Source organism: Danio rerio, chromosome 23, assembly GCF_049306965.1.
Source record: "Danio rerio strain Tuebingen ecotype United States chromosome 23, GRCz12tu, whole genome shotgun sequence".
NCBI classification, from domain to species: domain Eukaryota; kingdom Metazoa; phylum Chordata; class Actinopteri; order Cypriniformes; family Danionidae; genus Danio; species Danio rerio.
Genome location: NC_133198.1, coordinates 40454587 through 40475689, shown reverse-complemented (window position 1 = coordinate 40475689; position 21103 = coordinate 40454587). Strand labels below are relative to the sequence as shown.

Here is a 21103-nt window from a genome sequence, read left to right as displayed (position 1 = left end):
CAGACAGAACTGTTGTATAAAATAACATACAGTATATTTGATTGTAACTTTAACTTAATTTGATTGTAATACAATAATGTGCACCGTTTGTAAAGCTGCTTTGAAACAATGATTATTGTAAAAAACACTATACAAATAAACTTGAATTGAATAAATGTTGACCACTGTATATTGTCTTGAACATAAAATAAATGAGACTTGAGTGTTCTCTAAACTAAGTGACTTTAGTTTTTGTTTATATCTAGAATGCTGCTGGAGAGTCACAACTTCTGCATCTTAATATAACGCATCACTGGATGCAGCTCGGTTTTGATGATGCATAATGCAGCATAATTACTAGCCTCAAACTTCCTCTCCATCAGCAGCACATTGGAAATTAAATGGGAAACCACCATTAAGCAGTGTTGCGTATTATGACACAAAATGTCCAAGTGGTTGGCCTGATTCAGCCTTTTTTGCATAATCATTATGTAAGGCTACGAATGCAAATAAGGCGCTCGGCGAAGTTTGTAGAAAGCATTACTGTGATGCAGGCCAGAGCCAAAACCAATCATTATTCACCTGATGCCTTTATCTGAGTCTGTCTGGTAGCTTTATATTCCAATGCTGGATAATAGTCAGTTCCTTTAGATTCTGGGTGAAATAAATGCAAATTCTGGATCAATAAATGCATCAGTATTACTAATTAGTCTTAAAATAATCTTACGGTTTACTTTTTACAGAATAATTATGTGTTTACCTGAGTTTGATTTTCCAGCAAAACATTCATGACGCATTGCTCTGTTGAATTATTTATATTCTTTAGTGCGACTCCCACACTCATCATTAGACATTTACACATTAAAATATTAGTGGCAAATGCATTTAAATAAGCATAATTACATAAATTCAAACCAAATTCCCGAAATTATACTGAAATTTTGGGAACCATAGCAACTGTCAGATATCTTGCATGTTTGCCATCCATGTGTTGTATATTATTTTTATACAAATTAATATTATAGCACCAAATCAGTGTTACAATCAGCAGTTTGATTACACCACGTTGACATTTTAAGTATTTGTGGTGTTCATAGATGTCAAACATAGATGCCTTAGCGACTGTGCATAAAATAGTCAAAAAATATACAGTTATACGGGTTATCAAATAGACAGGAATGATCGACTACGCATGTGAAGTCTGTCTGTAATGTTAATGTCTGTAAAGTTTTGGGCAATCTTAGATGTCTATTAGATTTTCATCCCAAATTTAGCCTTGTTTTATCCATGTCTCATCTAAAAAATTCAGCTTAGGAGTGTTATGAAGGCTGCTAACCACACACCCTTGCAGTGTTGCCATGTCCATTTACAATCATCCTTTTGTTGTTAATGATTGGCAGGTTTGTAGTGTTATTAGTTGGAGGTAGCAATATTTATATTCTTTTTTTCTTTACAAAGTATTTGGATTTATTTTTGTTTATTATGGGCTTGTTTTAAGTGATATTTTAGATGATCTGGCAACATTTATAAGGCAAGGTTTGTACTCATTTTCTTGTTATTTCTGTACAATAATAAGTACTGAATGCATACAAAAGAGAGACATCAATGATGTGTGTCAAAATCTATCATTAACACAAATAGCTATTTGGTTCTGTACATACGGAGTAAAATATTTGCAAAAGCACTACCAGCATTTTTTATTATTTATTTGGTTGTAAAATGCAGTGTTGTTCCAAGAAAATGGCTGGATTGGGTCTGTAAAAGATGAATTGACAAAAAAATGTATTGTATAGTGTGTATACTGCAGATGGCACAAGCAGGTGCAGCATTTAAGGAAATAACTGTTTACTACCAGCACTAGAGTTGCCAGGTTTTTGCCACAAAACTTGCTCGAAACTAACTGTATAACCAATCAAAACTATCCCAAGAATATAAACACACAAAATATGTACGCTTTACATCACTATATATGCATTATGCACAGCTTCTTCTTTGAAAATAACTGCATATTAGTACTTACAAAGACTCTGATATTAGAATGTCTGTTGATTTTAAGGTAAAATAATTGCTTTTGTCAATTGCATATACTTTTGCTGTTATTATTATCCAGCAATCTTGGAGTGTCCTGCCAATTGGTTACCATAGAAATGAAAACAGCTGCCAAGACTCGAACCGGCGACCTTCTTGCTGTGAGGTGACAGTGCTAACCACTTAGCCACTGTGCAGTCCTTTTATTCAATAATGTTCCCTAACATATATATTTGGCTGTAAGCTGAGAAAGTATTATATACTATTCCTTCTATGCTAATGAAGGACTACTGAGACATTCCAAGCATGGGATGGGTCTTCCTGGTGAGGCAGAGTTCCTCACAGCTTTAATATACATCTCTGCCATTTGCTTACAGTAACCATGTGCTCTTCACCATACACAATTCATCTGCTCGTGATCTTCCTTCGGATCACTTTGTCATGTTTGGTGTCATTTGACAGTTTATGACTTCAGTGTTGTAGTGATGAATCAACAGAGACATTGATTAATTGTATTTTAAGTCATGACCTGAGGAGAGTATGTTAATGTTCTTCTCACCCACTTTATCTCCTCAACTTTGCTCTCATGTTCAGCTGGTTTAGGGGGTTGGTTTTCACTCATGTTTGACAATGCTTTGCTCAGGGTATAATAAGGAAAGGTAACTGTTGATCTGGGAGAATGGCTTTTACTCTGCATCTCCCGCACACCAGTGCGTAGCCTCATATGCTAACAAAAGGCAGTTTCACTGTCTTTGTTGCTCAGCAGTGCATATGTTACAGCTAATTTCTTTATACAGCATGTTAGTTTGTTTCAGTCTAATGTCTGTATATTTAAACTTGGAACTTAATAAACAACTTTGCCTGCTTTAAGACGAGATTCTTTCTCTTTATCAATGATGATAACAACTTTAATGGAGTCAGATTAATTACAATGGAGTCAGATAAATAATGGATTTAAACACGCCATCCTTCAACTGCTTTCTGTTTCCGATTATTGGTTCAGAATAGCAGCGTAAGCTTCAAGCCTTACAGGCTGTAACCCTTTTTGGACTGCTGTTGTAAGTTATTTTGTAAGATTAGCCACAGATTTGGATTCAGTACAGACTAAAATATTGTCAATGCACAAACTTAATATTTAATAGTGTTGAGAGTTGTGTACTTTCATGTAGTGAGCACTGTGTTCTGTTTTTAACAAAATAAATGAGACTTGAGTGTTCTCTAAACTAAGTGACTTTATATTTTGTTTATATCTAGTTTGCTGCTGGAGAATCACAACTTCTGCATCTTAAATGTAACGCATCACTGGATTCAGTTTTTGATGATGCATAATGCAGCATAATTACCAGCCTCAAACTTCCTCTCCATCAGCAGCACATTGGAAATTAAATGGGAAAACATACAGTACTGCATATTCTCTCCTCTTTGAACCTCACAAAAGTGTGCTTAAGGGTTCATCATCTTAGCACAGTTTCATCATTGGTAGAATAAAAATTTTGTAGGGTCAAATATTGCATTCATAATGACCAAAAAACACATTGAATGACAGTAAAAAGTAGCAATTTTACCCATTAAATGCACCGATAATATCCACTGATTTTAATACAGTATCTCAGATGAACTTAAACGATTAAAAGCAACAAACAAATGGACCTGAACTACAAAACCAAATTTAAAACAATTTTAGTATTAGTTTTGCTTAGTAAGTTCCACACTATTTTCAACATGTATAAATATCATTATGACTGTACAATCCTGACAATCAAAAACAAAATTACAAGATATCGCATGCGATTGTCTTCTGACCAAGTGCACCTTAAAATACATGAATGACACTCCTCAGAGCGTGGGACACAAACTGTTCTTTAATATCTGTATATTGTAAAATAAACACTTGCGGGTTAAGAAAACGGCATAGAGGAAGTTGCTGCAAGCCTTTGTGCAGATAAAAAGTTTTTAATAAGTGTATTTATAAATAAATAAATAGATGGGTAACTAGATACAACATACAGAGATAGATTGATCTGTGTAAAAGCTGTCGAAGGCAAACGCCTGCGAGCTGTTTCTGCTCTCCACAAGCAATGTGGATGCGCTGTGCACGCTCTGTTGCGCTTGCGATGCGAAACAGGTGTAATCCTTTTAAAAGTGGAAACATCTCTCCACCCTCTTGATGCATGGATAAAATAAGTGTTTACTTGCATTAAATTGAAAAATATATATAAACTATTACTTACTGGTTCTTTAAAGACCTTTTTTTTTATAATTTTTTTTTGGGGTTTTCACCTTTAATTTGACAGGACAGTAGAGAGAATTGAAAGGAAAGCATTGGGAGCAGAGAGAGGGGAAGGATTGGCATAGGACTGCGAGGCGGAATCGAACCCGGGTCGCCGCGAGCACCGGAGTGCATATGTCGACGCACTAACCACTACACCACTGGCGCCAACTCTTTCAAGAGTTCACACTTAGCTGATGATTGATTATAAGCAAGTTTGGCATGCTGTCCCGGGAGAGAGCCCTGAGCTCGAAGGTTCTTGAGCCCTGGGCTCCCTCCCGTTTGGAGGAAGAGAGGGGAGCCTCGAGCTCAGGTAGATCTCGACAACTCCCCTTTTTATAATAGCTAAAGATTAAGATTGAAGGCTATTAAAAGATATGCTGCATTATTAGATTACCTGTATTGAAATTTAGATTTAACGATTAACTTGTTGTACATGTTTTTGGAATGTGGGAGGAAACCGGAGAACCCGGGGAAAACCCACGCAAGCACGGGAAGAACATGCAAACTACACACAGAAACGACCACCGGCCTGTTAAGGAACTAGAACCGGTGACGTTCTTGCTGTGAGGCGACAGTGCTAGTCACTGAGCCACCGTGCTGCCCTATGGAGGGAAAGGTGAAAAGGTAGGGGTGGAAGGGGGGATTCTTCAAATCGAAGATGACTGTAGTGAGAAAACCCTGGCTCTTTATAGTGGTTAGGAATGGCCTGATTGGTGGATCAAGCATGCTAATGCAGGACCAGCCGTGTTCAATCATAATCACGTGCTCCTCTCGAAATTAGTTTATGAATAAACTTCACTTCAAGAGTTCACACTTAGCTGATGATTGATTATAAGCAAGTTTGGCATGCTGTCCCGGGAGAGAGCCCTGAGCTCGAAGGTTCTTGAGCCCTGGGCTCCCTCCCGTTTGGAGGAAGAGAGGGGAGCCTCGAGCTCAGGTAGATCTCGACAACTCCCCAAAATGCTCCGCTCGGGACAGCAGCCGCGTATTTGAAGAACCCCCCAAAAGGCACAGGAGATTAATGCCATATCCGGCTGCTGAAAAGTGATACAGAAATAGCTTGGAGGAGCAACAGAGACTGGTGTGGGTGTAAAAATTAACTGAAAGTGCTTATGTATGACTATGTGTGCTCCCGGGTTCTGTTAATTGTAAGGACCAGCGGGAGAGTGAGTGGGGTAAGTGTAAAGGTTTAAAACATATGTGGTGAGTTTCGTAAAGGTTTAGTATAGTAGTGATGGAAAATAAAGCTGTAAGGTTCTGCGGAGCTGTAGCTGCAGATGAGAAGCGGTTAACTGATTAACCGCTTTGGCAGTCCAATGGGGAGTGTGTCAGTAGTGGTATGGATAAATGGTAGTGTGCGTGAGCTCCGGTGGAGCGACACTGCTGCAGCAGTGGTGCAGGGGGGATGAAGCTCGGCTGAGCGTCTCTGCGACTGCAGAGGTGCGATGGTAGTCAGTACTAAGGGGAAGAATACGCTTCTGCAGCAGCGTTTTAACTGCTTTAGCAGTGCTGGGAGTGACAGAAGTGGTATAAGTGTAATGGAAGTGTGCATGAGCTCCAGCAGAGCGTCACTGCTGCAGCAGTGGTGCAGGGGATGTAAATGATGCTCGGCTGAGCGTCTCTGCTGCTGCAGAGGTGCAATGGAAGTCAGTATTTGTAAGGGAAATACGCCTCCGCAGGGACGTTTAACTGCTTTAGCAGTGCTGGAGAGTGTATCAGTATTGGGTTGCTAAATGAAAGTGTATATGCGCTCGCTGAGCGTCACTGCTGCGGCAGTGATGTGGAGGGGAGTGATGCTCGGCTGAGCGTCTCTGCGACTGCAGAGGTGCGGTGGTAGTCAGTCCTAAGGGGAAGAATACGCTTCTGCAGCAGCGTTTTAACTGCTTTAGCAGTGCTGGGAGTGACAGAAGTGGTATAAGTGTAATGGAAGTGTGCATGAGCTCCAGCAGAGCGTCACTGCTGCAGCAGTGGTGCAGGGGATGTAAATGATGCTCGGCTGAGCGTCTCTGCTGCTGCAGAGGTGCAATGGAAGTCAGTATCTGGAAGGTAAATACGCCTTCGCAGAGACGTTTAACTGCTTTGGCAGTGCTGGAGAGTGTATCAGTAGTGGATTGCTAAGTGGAAGTGTATATGCGCTTGCTAAGCGTCACTGCTGCGGCAGTGATGTAGAGGGGAGTGATGCTCGGCTGAGCGTCTCTGCGGCTGCAGAGGTGCGGTGAAAGTCAGTTTCTAAAGGGAAGTGCGCTTTGGAGAGCTGATTAACAGCTGTGTAGCAGATAGGAATCAGACACAGTAGAGCGACTCTGTGGCTGCAGGGGTGCATAGGTATTCAGAGTCTGGTGCATTATATGTGTGAAAGCAATACATGTTCCCGCTAAGCCTTTACAGCTGTATTATAGCGGGGAGTGTGGTGATGGAAAATAAATTGATACTACAATGCAATGTAATTAAGTGGAGCTGCTGTAAAGGTGTGATGGTGGTCAGTATGTAAGCAATACGAGTTCCCGCTAAGCCTTTATGGCTGTATTGTTGCGGGGAGTGTGGTGATGGAGAATAAATTGATGCTACAATGCAATGTAATTAAGTGGAGCTGCTGTAGAGGTGTAATTGTAGTCAGTATGGAAGCAATACGAGTTCCCGCTACGCCTTTACGGCTGTATTATTGCGGCGGAGTGTGATAATGGTAAAATTTTTTGAAAAGTGTACATGTGAGCTTTTAAAGAGCTTCACTGCTGTGGCAGTGGGAGCTTGGGGCTACCCCTGTGGGAGTCCGAGCTGCGGAGAATGAGTGCAAGTGAAATTAAAAAATTATGAAGAGAAAGAGAAGGGAAGTTTAATAAAATAAAAAGGAAAGTTTAGTAAAAATGAGTCCTATGCAACTAAGACAGAAAGTAGGAAGAACAGACAGAGTCGTGCTGCTTGGAAACTAGGTTGAAGTCTGCAACCGAGAATCAGCTGGGCTTCTCTGAGGAAAAATTGGCTGAGGCAAATTGAGGATTTAGAGGTGTTAGAGGACCAATGACAGAGTTTATATCTGTTGTTGGAAGACTGTTCAGGCAGGGTGTCACTGCTGCAGCATTGGTGCAGGGGAAAAAATAATCTCAGCAGAGCTTCTCTGCAGTTACAGAAGTGCAATAAAATCAGTGGTGCAGAGAATTAAGGCTAAACAGCCGTCTCTGCAGTTGCAGCTCAGGCAAAGCTTAACTGTTGCAGCAGTGGTGCAGAGGGAGAATAAGGCTCGGCAAAGCGTCTCTGCAAGAGCAGAGGTGCAGTGGTACTCAGTATTCGAGTCTCACATGGAAATACTAAGTACTATTAGCAGTGATATTTAGAGATGAAAGTGAAAAAGGGGCTCAGCTAGAGCGTCACTGCAGTTGCAGTGATGTTAATGGGGTGTATAGTTAAGTGGAGCACCTAAACAGTCGATATTAGTAAGTTTTGAGTGCTCCCGCAGGGACGTTAAATACTGCCTTTAGTGATATGTAAAGATGAAGGTGAATAAGGCATATGCTAGAGGGTCACTGCGGTAGCAGTGGTGCTTTGGGTGTGCAACTCTGCGGAGCATTTCTGCGGCTGCAGTGGTGTAGTGGGCCAGTATGGAGGCAACTTGTGCTCCCGCAGAAGCATTTACTGCTGTATTAGTGCGGGGAGTGCAACGATAGTGGTATTTAGAAAATTTGTAAGTGTATGCAAGCTCATTTAGAACGTTCCTGTTGCAGCAACTGAAACTCAAGACAACCCCTGAATTGGTCGGAGCTGTGGTGAATGAAAGTGAATAGAAGTATAGGATAGTTTAAATTTGGAGAGAAAAAGTTAAAGCTAGAAAAACAGGGAAGGGTAGTGAAGGAGCTCCTATGTTAAATAGGAAGGGAAATCGGAAGGAAATGACAGAGTCATACTTCATACCCAATAATGCATGATGGTGGAAGTTGGCTGGAGAGGATCGGCTGGGCTTCCCCGAGGTGGTATTGCTCTTCTGTGGTGTAAAAATGCTAAGAGGTTTAGAACCAGGGCCGGAGTGGGACACCTTTTCAGCTCTGGAGTTTCAAGCCTCAGACCGGCCCACCTCAGTTCACGACTGACTATATTAAAATAAGTAAATAAATATTTCCAAATCAGTTTCTAATGGCACTATCATGTCTTTTTTTTTTTTTTTTTTTTTTTTTTTTTTTTTTTTTTTTTTATTTTTTTTTAGAAAACAGCTGCTTTAGAACTTCAAATGTTCTACAACCCTAACAGTATTATATGTCTTATCAAAAAATGAAAACACTAAATTACTCTAGCAAGGATCGAACCCAGGTCCGCAGCGTCTTAACCTAACGTGCCAACCACTCGACCACAACAAAAGAGAAAAGTTGTGGTAAAATAATGAATAAAAAGCTGTGGTCAAGTAAATGAATTAAAAAAGTGTCACTGCTGAGAGCAACAGATTCTGGAGCTAGGGACACCGGCCCTCGCGGCCAAAATAAAACAGACCGGCCCACCGGGAATTCTCCCGGTCCTCCCGATTAGCCAATCCGGGCCTGTTTAGAACAGGTGTGTGGGGGAACGGATATCATCCTGCATCCCTTCATCCTGCGAAGATAGATCAGATATGGTTAGGTGTATCGTTGGATTGAAATGTCATACTTAGTTCAGAAGACTTAAATTATAAAGGCTAGTGTGAATATGGCATCGAGGGTGTGGGCTATGTGAGTGGAAAAGTGTCATTTGCAAAGAGTGTAAATGTATTTAGAAATGGATGTGGAGTGTAATAGGTTGGATGAGGGTCAGCTTCTGCAACCAGCTGACATGATCTCTGAAATGAGAAAAACAAGAGAGAATCAGAAATGACATTACAACATGGTACATGTATGGCAAACACAATGAATTATTTTAGCTGATAACCATGCGGGGCGTCTTAATAAGAGCATGGGCAACTAAGTGTGGAAGTGCCTTTGTTAATGCATGGTACGAAGCCTCATTGTCGCAACGAGCAAAGATAGTAGAGGTAGGCATTTGTCCCTCCTAAGGATGGCATATTAAATGGGAAATCTGCTCGACTAGTGATCCTGATGTACCTCTTGAAGACAGGGTAGGTGGAATTATAGTGGAGTTTAAACCCCTTGGTTTGTATCTAACGCAGAGTCAATTGATGAAACATCAGACATGTCAGAAATGTCCTCCTCTTATTCGTGGAAGTCAAAGCGGGAAGTTTGTTTCTTTGCTGTTTTCACATCTAACCAACTTGCCATTATAAGCTTATGGCTTATAAGTGTATGGACATGAGTCACTGGGGCATATTACGATTGGACTTCTATGCCTAATGCATTGAATGTTTTTCAGTAGCAGAGTAAACTTTTTAGAAGTTAAACTGCTATCAGATGTGGCAGTTTTTTTTTTTTTTTTTTTTTTTTTTTTTTTTTTTTTTTTTACATTTTATAATTATTTATTTTCTTTATTATTTATTTATTAATTTATGTATTTATTTATTTATCATCTGCCAACATCAAACCCTGAACTTAAAATTAATGTCACCATTTAGTAGTAATTGTGTAAATGTAATGATAATCATTCATGAGCTTGTCATGAGAGAGGGTGGGACCATCTCAAATTTTTGAGAGTTCATTGGATGGTGGCGCTTCTCCTTTCAGCTATTGGCTCGAAGGAGTGTCAATCAAAGTTGCAGAAAAAGGCTGGCGGCCATTTTGTTTGCCAGAGAACTAGTGTTATGATTGGAGACGCTACTCTATTGAATGCACCACAGCGACTAGTTTGGAGGATTAACATGGATGTTTATCAATGTATGCATAAGTTGTGGACTGATGTTTTAAGGATTGGATTGTCTACAACCTTGATTGAGAGGTGAGTCATTCTATTCACGCTAGAATCATCCTTTAAAGATGGATGTTTAATCTTAGTTGTAGTTTGTGAGGCTTCCCCTTAAAAAGTGTCATGTATGTTACCGCTGGTGCACCCCTAGAAGAGAGTTCAGCTTGAATCGCAGGCATTGAGAGTTTAGGCAAAGTTCATGGATGGTGATCGAGTGTTTACTGTGATCTTGTTGGAGAATTGGGTTGAAGACACAGAGATTGCATTGTGTGAGGCAATTGAAGTAGAAGGTTGAGAAGTTGTAGTTGGATAAGTTGGTGTAGCTGGAGAAGTTGATGTAGCTGGAGAAGTTGTTGGATAAGTTGATGTAGCTGGAGAAGTTGATGTAGCTGGAGAAGTTGTTGTTGTTGGAGAAGTTGATGTAGCTGGAGAAGTTGTTGTTGTTGGAGAAGTTGATGTAGCTGGAGAAGTTGTTGTTGTTGGAGAAGTTGATGTAGCTGGAGAAGTTGTTGTTGTTGGAGAAGTTGATGTAGCTGGAGAAGTTGATGTAGCTGGAGAAGTTGTTGTTGTTGGAGAAGTTGATGTAGCTGGAGAAGTTGTTGTTGTTGGAGAAGTTGATGTAGCTGGAGAAGTTGATGTTGTTGCTGGAGAAGTTGTAGCTGGAGAAGTTGATGTAGCTGCAGTAGCAGTAGCAGTAGCAGTAGCAGTAGCAGTAGCAGTAGCAGTAGCAGTAGCAGTAGCAGTAGCAGTAGCAGTAGCAGTAGCAGTAGCAGTAGCAGTAGCAGTAGCAGTAGCAGTAGCAGCTGATGCAGAGCAGTGTATTCTTCAAATCGAAGATGACTGTAGTGAGAAAACCCTGGCTCTTTATAGTGGTTAGGAATGGCCTGATTGGTGGATCAAGCATGCTAATGCAGGACCAGCCGTGTTCAATCATAATCACGTGCTCCTCTCGAAATTAGTTTATGAATAAACTTCACTTAAAGACCTTTGACTGGGTGTGGTGCCCCTTTTTAGATTATCTCCTGGATAACTCTCTTGACTCTTAAGCTGAGCAATAATTTATGAATACATATTTATTATTCATTTTCATTTTATTTTACTTATTATGTTTATTTAGTTTTTTCAATGGAAAGTTTTAGGCTGTTAAGGGAGGGAAGTGTTTATTTAGAGTAATGGAAGATAACAACAAGATGGAAGGATAATTATAAAATAAAATGTTGTAATTGTGTTCCATGTAGAAAACCTAATAAAAGGAATTTGAAAAAATAAAAACGTCTGAATTAGCTACAAAATAAAATTAAGAGACATTTCCCTGATTCAATGAATCAACAAGACCATTAAACTAAGGATATTACTTATTGAAGTTCCCTAAAAACAACTAATAAACACAAGAACCCACCTACACGTCCTGTTTAATTGCTTCATGTAAACACAATCCATCTGGAAACTTTCTGTAATTTTGGTTTAAAAGCACAAGTGTGTGTGCGTATGCGTATAGTACATCTGTATCCCCATACACCTTCATGGACGCGCTCTACGGCACTAATGCAGACACATCTGGTATCCAGCTATATCCTCCTGTTTGTTGCCCGCCCGTCCATCTGTCTACACTTTTTCCAGTACGTGCTTGAGTGGGCACAGTGTTTTCTTGCCTGAGTGTCTTTGGGGGGTAAGGAACAGCAGGCTGTACACAACACAAACAGTTTACTCGTTCCCTCAACAAGGTGAGTAATGTTAAAGCCGAGGCCCGAGGCTCATGCCGTCCTCTGGTGAGTCAGCTGTTGATGTGGAAAGGGCATTTTCTCACATGTTTCTGCTTCTGCTTGATGTTCGCATTAGTCAGCCATCACTGAACTGCACATCACTTGGTGAACAACAAATCTATATAAACTGAAGATGTTACTCCTGTTTCGGAAACTTTCTCTGAATGACCTGAAAAATCAGCACTTGTGAGGCTAGGTAAAACTGTTTGCCAAGCTTACGATTACATTACATATTTGGAATTACCAATAAAATTAAGCAACAACTGTCTCAGAAGTTTTGTTTCTAAATGTCGGAATCAAACAACAGCGGCCTATTTTTAGATTGCCCAAGTTAATTCACATGTGCACTTGAAAGGAATGAGATCACGACACCAACCTCATTTATGGCTGTGTTACACAATCATCCTCCGAATAATGCTTCGTCAGATCGCACTGTTCTTTAGAAGTAATCCACAACTTGGTGATGATGGCGAATCTCCTCCAGAAATGACAGTGACTCTTTGTTGACAAGTTTGTGTGCATTTAAGTAGTTCAGGGTTTCTGCAGGTTTCACAGAGTTAAATTAAGACTTTTTAAGACCATTATGAATGGAATTTTAGGCCCATTAAGGGCTAAAGGCTAAGGCATTTTTCAAATGGCCCAAATGGAAAATATTTTTATTTGCCCTATTAAAAATATATATAATTTAATACATTTAATAATACAATAATAATAAACAATTTAAATATTTTACATGTTATTTTTTAGCAAAATATTTTGTATATATTGTGTAAAAACAAGCAAGCTTCGGTTGTATCCATACATCTATTTTACAACATAAACTTTCTTTAAAATAAAATAAAAATGAACAAATGTTTTAAAAGTTTTAAAATAAACTAAATATATGCACAGCAATCTGTTCAGGTCCGTGTCCTCAGCAGTAAATACATGGAGAACTTTTAAACAAATGTTATTGTAAAGAAAATAATTAAACCATGATGATAAATAAAGTTAAATATTACCTTTTTAAATAAAAGGTTTCAAGTTTTATTGAGATGATTGTTGGTGATTGTATGGGTTTTGGCCAGATTTGGTAGCAATACATGAAAAAATGAAAATTAAGACCCGTTTAAAGAAGATTTAAGACGTACAACAGACTACTTCATTAAATTTAAGACTTTTTAAGGCCTAAAATTTATATTTTGAGATTTAAGATGTTTTAGGACGTTTTAAGACCTTGCAGAAACCCTGTAGTTGCTGTGGTTACATTCCTTACCCTTTTTGTTTAGGTTTTGGGAAGGAAAATAACAAGTTAAAACAAGTAAATAACAAGTAAACTAAAATTTTGAATTTAAAAGAAAAAGACCAAATTAATGATTTATTAAATAAACAATTGAGAGAACACTTCAATCCTCTGCATCAGAAATGTGAAACAATCACAAGAGTAAACTTAAATCTTTTATTCTTTTGTTCTCATTAAATCAACAATAAAGGAAGCAGAAGTCTTCAGGAGAAGGATTAACCAAAACAACAAACAAAACAGAAGTAGCTTAGGAGGAGCACTAAATAATCGAGTTCAGGTAAAAGAAATAAAACAAAGGCTTTCCTCAACTCCCTTACTATGAATAAACAGTCAAACAAGTGCAAAAATAAAAATGGCACCCTCTCCCTTGCTTCATTTTGTAAATCAAAAAGTCAGACAGAGAGACAATACAATTACCTTTTAAATAACAATCAGAGTATATTTTAATCATACAACTAAGAAAGCAGACACACTGCCTGTAAAGTTTCACAACACAAGAAAACATCAAGTTCCTTCAAACAAACAGAAGTTAAATTGTACCCAATAGCTCAATAACTACTCTCAGTACACAACAGGTCACCCAGAGAATCATCAGTCTATAGTGATGGACGATTGGCTCCTGTACTAGTAGGCAGAGCTTCATTCTCCATATTGACAGTTACACTTTTCCTAATTTAAAACTATACGAGTGACATGTCTTGTGTATTCTATAGTCTTTGGCAAGTAATTTCACTCGGTGACCATGTTTGAAATGCCTCTCGTATGCTCGAGCATTCTGTTTGAATTCAATTCAGTTAGATTCATCAATTTCTATAACGCTTTTACAATGTAGATTATGTCAAAGCCGCTTAACATAGAAGTTCTAGTAGTCCAAATCTCAGAGTTGAAGTTCAGTTTAGTTCAGTGTGCTATTTACTGCTAAATAGGGGGGGGGGGGGACTTTAACTGAAAAAGGGGGGACATAAAAAATAAAAAACTTAAGAGAAACCAGGCTTTGTTGGGTATGACCATTTGGGGAAACATCCAATTCTCCAAAATTGCTTGCCAGGCTTACAATTAGATTTCCTATTAGGAATCACCAATAAAATCTTTAAGATCAGTCTCGTGGGTCTAATATTCAGTAATACAGAGTTCAGACTTTATCATTTTAGCCCTGATTTTGACTCGCCGACAGAGAAATCGTCGACAAATGCCTGAAATCACAGGCAAATCGGTGCTCGTGTCTGCGATTGACAATAACTATGAACTATTAAAGATGCGATCTGAGAGAATTGCAGATGAATTGCAGATGCCTGCGAGATGTTTGGCGCACTAAATATGTGGAGCTGTCGGCAATACAAATCATCCCGTGTGAAATGAGTTTTGACTGATAATAGAGCTGCACAATTAATCGAAAAAAGATCGCAATCTCGATTCGACCCCCTAGAGCTTGGGGTGTCAAACTCAATTCCTGGAGGGACGAAGCCCTGCACAGTTTAGTTCCAACCCTGCTCCAACAAACTTACCTGTAGGTTTCAAACAAGCCAGAAGGACTCAATTAGTTTGATCAGGTGTGTTTAATTAGGGTTGGAACTAAACTGCAGAGCTGCGGCCCTTTTGGAACCGAGCTTGACACTTGTGCCCTAGAGTCTAGTGAAAGCGATCTGCTGTGCATTGGATCATTTGCTGTCGCGATGGCATGCAGCTGCTTTGTTTTTTATTTATTTATTTTAAAAAGCGCATTAAAGCTGAGATGCAACCTGAAAGACGACAATACAGCACTTACTCTCACAACCATCAGCACTTTTAATAGTTTTTTACAGACTTATAATATGCTGTTGTTCTTTTGAAATTTCATTCCAAAATGGCCACCGCACCATCTGCGGCTGTTTCCCAACTAGAAACAGAGTGTCGCCCCTTGGTGATTCTATGCTCTTTGGTGCCGCCACCAATTAGCATTGCCATTTCCGTTTTATATGAGGAAATGGTAATCCCCAAAAAGTAAAATAGCATCACGTTACATTTAGCAGCTTAGCTCATAAAAATGCTGCAGCATGAGGTGAGTGAATATATTTATGTACTCATCCACACAACCATTGAGAAAGAAGCTCTCAATTTCAGCATGTTTGTTCACAAACCTGACATATCTTAATTTAAACTAGTTTAAAATGAGAGGAAATGTCGCTGACATTCTTAACACTGTTAACATAAAAACACAACAACAAAAAAAACAAGGAATTTGATCCCTTTCTTTTTTTAATTTACCAACATTTATAGGGCTTCACGGTGGTGCAGTGGGTAGCACAATAGCCTCACAGCAAGAAGGTCGCTGGTTCGAGCTCCGAATGGGTCAGTTGGCATTTCTGTGAGGAGTATGCATGTTCTCTCCCTGCTGGCGTGGGTTTCCTCCAGGTGCTCCAGTTTCCCCCACAAGTTCAAAGACAGTGATTGGTTGCAGCTGGAAGGACATCCGCTGTGTAAAACAGTAGGTAGCGCTGTCGCCTCACAGCAAGAAGGTCGCTGGGTCGCTGGTTCGAACCTCGGCTCAGTTGGCGTTTGTGTGGAGTTTGCATGTTCTCCCTGCGTTCGCATGGGTTTCCTCCGGGTGCTCCGGTTTCCCCCACAGTCCAAAGACATGCGGTACAGGTGAATTGTGTAGGCTAAATTGTCCTTAGTGTATGAGTGTGTGTGTGTGTGTGAATGCGTGTGTGAATGTTTCCCAGAGATGGGTTGCGGCTGGAAGGGTATCCGCTGCGTAAAAACTTGCTGGATAAGTTGGCGGGTTATTCCGCTGTGGCGACCATGAATTAATAAAGGGACTAAGCCGACAAGAAAATGAATGAATGAAGTTGGCGGTTCATTCCACTGTGGCGAGCCCAGATTAATAAATGGCACTAAGCCGAAAAGAAAATGAATAAATGAATTAACATTTAAAAATGAGTTTAATAACATTAATTGTAGCCATGGCATTTTGACAAAAAATATGGTTAAATCCATATATTTTTTCAGAATATTAAATGTAGACGTCCTAAAACAGTACAGTATATATCATGCCACACGTTTGTTCACAAAAATAATTTTCCTGTTTAAGAATGAGTTTAACTACAGTGGTTTGAACTTTAGTTCTGCCAAATGACTAAAAAGTCATCAGTATGGTGAAAAACTGTACATTCCTAGTCAAACCATCCTTCTGCAATCCTTCACCAAAAACACAAATAAGGGCAGTTATAATAGCTAGAAATGTGGGAGAGCATTTGTATTATGTGATTGTATTATATTGCAATATGAAGCAATTACGTGAAGTTAAATCAAAAGCAATTCACAAATACTTAATGTATATTAATATGTACCCTAAATGTAAAATAAAGTTACTTGAGAGAGAAAGGGATAGAGACAGGGGGAGGGAGGGAGGGAGGGAGAGGGAGAGGGAGAGGGAGAGGGAGAGAGAGAGAGAGAGAGAGACAAAGAACAGAGTAGGCCCCAAAGACAGCCTAATAGCAGCAGTCAGAAGACTCCAGAGCAGGAAAGGAGCAGAGCAGAAAAAGAGCAGACCAGGGGAAAAAAAAAATTAACACCTATTTTGGATCTTTCTTGATCATGTGACCAAAGCCCAAATACTGAGACATACAAACTGACCAAAGAACCTCTCTGTTTTATTAACAAATGCATTTGATAATTTGCATTCCTACACCTTTTTGACAAAAAGTTATTTTCCTTTTGCCAAAACTGTATACTGTTTACAGTACTCTTTAATAGATGCATTTATTTGGCTTTTTCTTTTAATATACATATTTTTTAATACCTAATTTGTTTTGTTTTTGTTCATTTTAATAATTTTTGTAATCAGACTGCAGACAAATTACATAAACATTTTTTCAATCAGACATTTTAAACAGACTTTCAACTATTTGCAAGTGTTCAAATCAGATTTGTACAGTGTGACATTTCTGCACCACAACTGATATATATTGTGATATCTGTGCTGTAGTCAAGATCAAATCCTCCGTTTGGGTCCATGAATACTTTCAGCTTTTTCTATCACCAGTTTCTTATTACTGTATGTCACATAATAAGTGTGACGGTGAAATGATTTTCTTTCAAGCTCTTATGGTTAAAATATTATTAGCATAATAATATAAGTGCACCTTTGAAATCAATCTCTCTAGTGCCACCAACAGTCCAAATACTCCACTTGCACAGTTAATATTCATACAAAGCTGTTCTATGGGCTGCTTGACTCATGAGCAGAAGATGAAGAAGATGATGAAGATACTTTATGTACTGTTCATTCACACCTTTGTGATTCCTACTGATGTTTTGTTGCAGTATAAAGCAGAATGCACGCTGTGTGATTTATGATGGTCCTATATGATTGTTGCTTGTCAGACTGTATAAAATGTTCCCAGCAATAAACAATATTAGATAAGATATCAGTGGTCATTAATGCCAGACTATAATGCGATCAATACTTTTTAAATGTATACAGTACATAAGAAAAAGCTAATTTCAAGTTTATACAATTCATATTGCGTTTGGATTTATATTCAGAATTTAAATGCCAGATAGCTAACAAAAAAAAAACAAACAAACAAAAAAAACTCTACTATTCATTTTGATCATGGCCAGGCACGTGCACACATCCCAGCTAACAAATTTAGGTTATAAGAACGTTCTCATAACGTTATCTGTAACGTTCCAAGAATGTTGAAATGTCCAGTTTGCTTAATGTTGCTAGAACGTTTTTTTATGGTTGGGATAACGTCGCTACAACGTCTTCAAAATCTATATTTCCACCAAAATATAACGTTCTAAGAACGTTTATTTGGAATGTTCCAAGAACGTTGAAATGTCCAGTTTGCTTAATGTTGCTAGAACGTTTTTTTTATGGTTGGGATAACGTTGTTACAACGTTCTTAAAACCTAAATTTCCACCAATATATAACGTTCCAAGAACGTTTATTTGGAAGGTTCCAAGAACGTTGAAATGTCCAGTTTGCTTAATGTTGCTAGAACGTTTTTTTATGGTTGGGATAACGTTGTTACAACGTTCTTAAAACCTAAATTTCCACCAATATATAACGTTCCAAGAACGTTTACTTATAATGTTCCAAGAACGTTGAAATGTCCAGTTTGCTTAATGTTGCTAGAACGTTTTTTTATGGTTGGGATAACGTTGTTACAACGTTCTTAAAACCTAAATTTTCACCAAAATATAACGTTCTAAAAACGTTTATTCGGAATGTTCCAAGAACGTTGAAATGTCCAGTTTGCTTAATGTTGCTAGAACGTTTTTTATGGTTGGGATAACGTTGTTACAACGTTCTTAAAACCTAAATTTTCACCAAAATATAACGTTCTAAAAACGTTTATTCGGAATGTTCCAAGAACGTTGAAATGTCCAGTTTGCTTAATGTTGCTAGAACGTTTTTTATGGTTGGGATAATGTTGTTATAACGTTCTTAAAACCTAATTTTCCACCAAAATATAACGTTCTAAAAACGTTTATTCGGAATGTTCCAAGAACGTTGAAATGTCCAGTTTGCTTGATGTTGCTAGAACGTTTTTTTATGGTTGGGATAACGTTGTTACAACGTTCTTAAAACCTAAATTTCTACCAATATATAACGTTTCAAGAACGTTTACTTATAATGTTCCAAGAACGTTGAAATGTCCAGTTTGCTTGATGTTGCTAGAACGTTTTTTATGGTTGGGATAACGTTGTTACAACGTTCTTAAAACCTAAATTTTCACCAAAATATAACGTTTCAAGAACGTTTACTTGGAATGTTCCAAGAACGTTGAAATGTCCAGTTTGCTTAATGTTGCTAGAACGTTTTTTTTATGGTTGGGATAACGTTGTTACAACGTTCTTTGCTAGAACGTTTTTTATGGTTGAGATAATGTTGTTACAACGTTCTTAAAAACCTAAATTTACACCAAAATATAACGTTCTAAGAACATATATTTAATGTTTCTAGAACGTTGAAATGTCCAGTTTTCTTAATGTTGCTAGAACGTTTTTGGATGGTTAGGATAACAATGTTACAACGTTCTTAAAACTTAAATTTCCACCAAAATATAACGTTCTCAGAACGTTTACTTGGAATGTTACAAGAACGTTGAAATGTCCAGTTTACTTAATGTTGCTAGAACGTTTTTTTTTATGGTTAGGATAACGTTGTTGCAACATTTTCCAAACTAAAATTCCACCAAAAAATAATGTTCTAAGAACGTTTATTTGGAACGTTCCAAGAACGTTAAAATGTCCTGTTTGCCTAACGTTGCTAAAAAGTTTTTTATGAATAGCATAATGTTCTTACGTTTTCAAAACCTAAATTTCCACCAATTATTGGAACGTTCCAAGAATGTTTAAATGTCTAGTTTGCTTGACATTGCTAAAACGTTTTTCTATGGTTAGAATAACGTTCTCAAAACCTAAATTTCCGCCAAATTACAACGTTCTAAATTTAGTTTTTTAATGTTACAATAACTTTGAAATATCCAGTTTACTTGACATTGTAAGAATGTTTTTTATGGTTTGAATAACATTCTTACAGGGCTCTAAATAATCTAAATTTCAACCAAAATGTAACTTTCTAAGAATGTTTTTTTAAATGTTCAGAGAACGTTGAAATGTCAAGTTTGCTTAACGTTGCTAGAACGTTTTTATGGTTAACATAACATTCTTACAACGTTGTAAAAACCTACAATTCAGTTAAAATATATCATTCTAAGAACGTTAAAATGGCCACATTCTTTAAAAGTTAATTTAAGGTCAGAACATTTTTTTCTGAGATTCTCTGAACTCTTCAACCATTCTAATGACAGGTAACAATAATATAAATTACAAAAATGATGTAAACTCTAACTTAACCCATAAGAATTAATAATGTTGGTTCTTACTGTTGTTATTTTGTGGCATTTTGGTTGATCAAATCTTGTACCAAATCTTTGAACCATTATTTTTAAATCTGGCATTTAAATTAAGCATTAAGGTCACATTTTTGTAGAAATTGATAGTTCTGTATTTAAGGCCAATTATATTCACTTTATTTAAATATTTTAAAATACTTGATACATTTATGATTTACAGTACATTTGCACTTTAATTTTCATTACAATTAATGTTAATTACAATAGAACATTAAGCAATTCTATTTACATCAAATAAGTGGAAATAGAATTTTACAATGAAATTACAGAAAACTATACACAACAACAAAAAAATTAAAACAAAAGACAATAAACCAGAAAATATAAAAACAATTGACTTCAAAGTTAACTTCACTGACCAACCCATCTAATTTGATTAAATATGTCACCTGAATCACCCTGAAAAAGCTGAGATAATAATCCCTCATCAACAATCAGTTGATACAGTACAATCATTTTTTATTATGATTATGGACTCGTGTCAACTGGGCTCACGTTAACTTATGCCTTATACCCATCGGCTGATTGATGCATCTGTTGTGCTTAGCATTACTGGAGCAAAACTGAGCACCTGTGACAGTGAAACGTAGACAATATTTCAGTAGATCATAAAGAAAATATTAAGAGCAGAATGTATGATTTGATTCTCTCTCACAAACACATGTTATACCTTGACATGTTTAGGCCTATTTGACTATTATTATAGCATTTAACCTAAATCATGTTACAACAGTAATAGCAGTTTGTTATTAAGTATTATTAGTATAATTAAAATTGCATGTTTATGTTGATGCTGTTATTGCCAGGGGTCCTACCATGATGGTCCATAATAGTGGATGCAAGACTATTATCACCTAGTCGTTAAATTTTGCAATTACACTGTGGTCTTAAAATATTTTTCACATTAAGTGTCAATTCACCCAGAAACATGAATCTTGTTGTTACTCTTTTGTATCATTACAATTCCCGGAGAACTGTTCATCTTCAGAACACAAACTAGGATGAAATATGAGAGCTCCTCATCCTCCAGAGACAGCTATGGTCCTGAGACAGTCA

At 37.8% G+C, this 21103-nt stretch overlaps 1 long non-coding RNA gene across 1 annotated transcript in view; it reads right to left on the bottom strand.

Annotated features, from left to right (window-relative positions):
* Positions 1-21103, bottom strand: part of LOC101884801 (uncharacterized) — a 177623-nt gene that overhangs the window by 139000 nt on the left and 17520 nt on the right. The window lies entirely within an intron of this gene.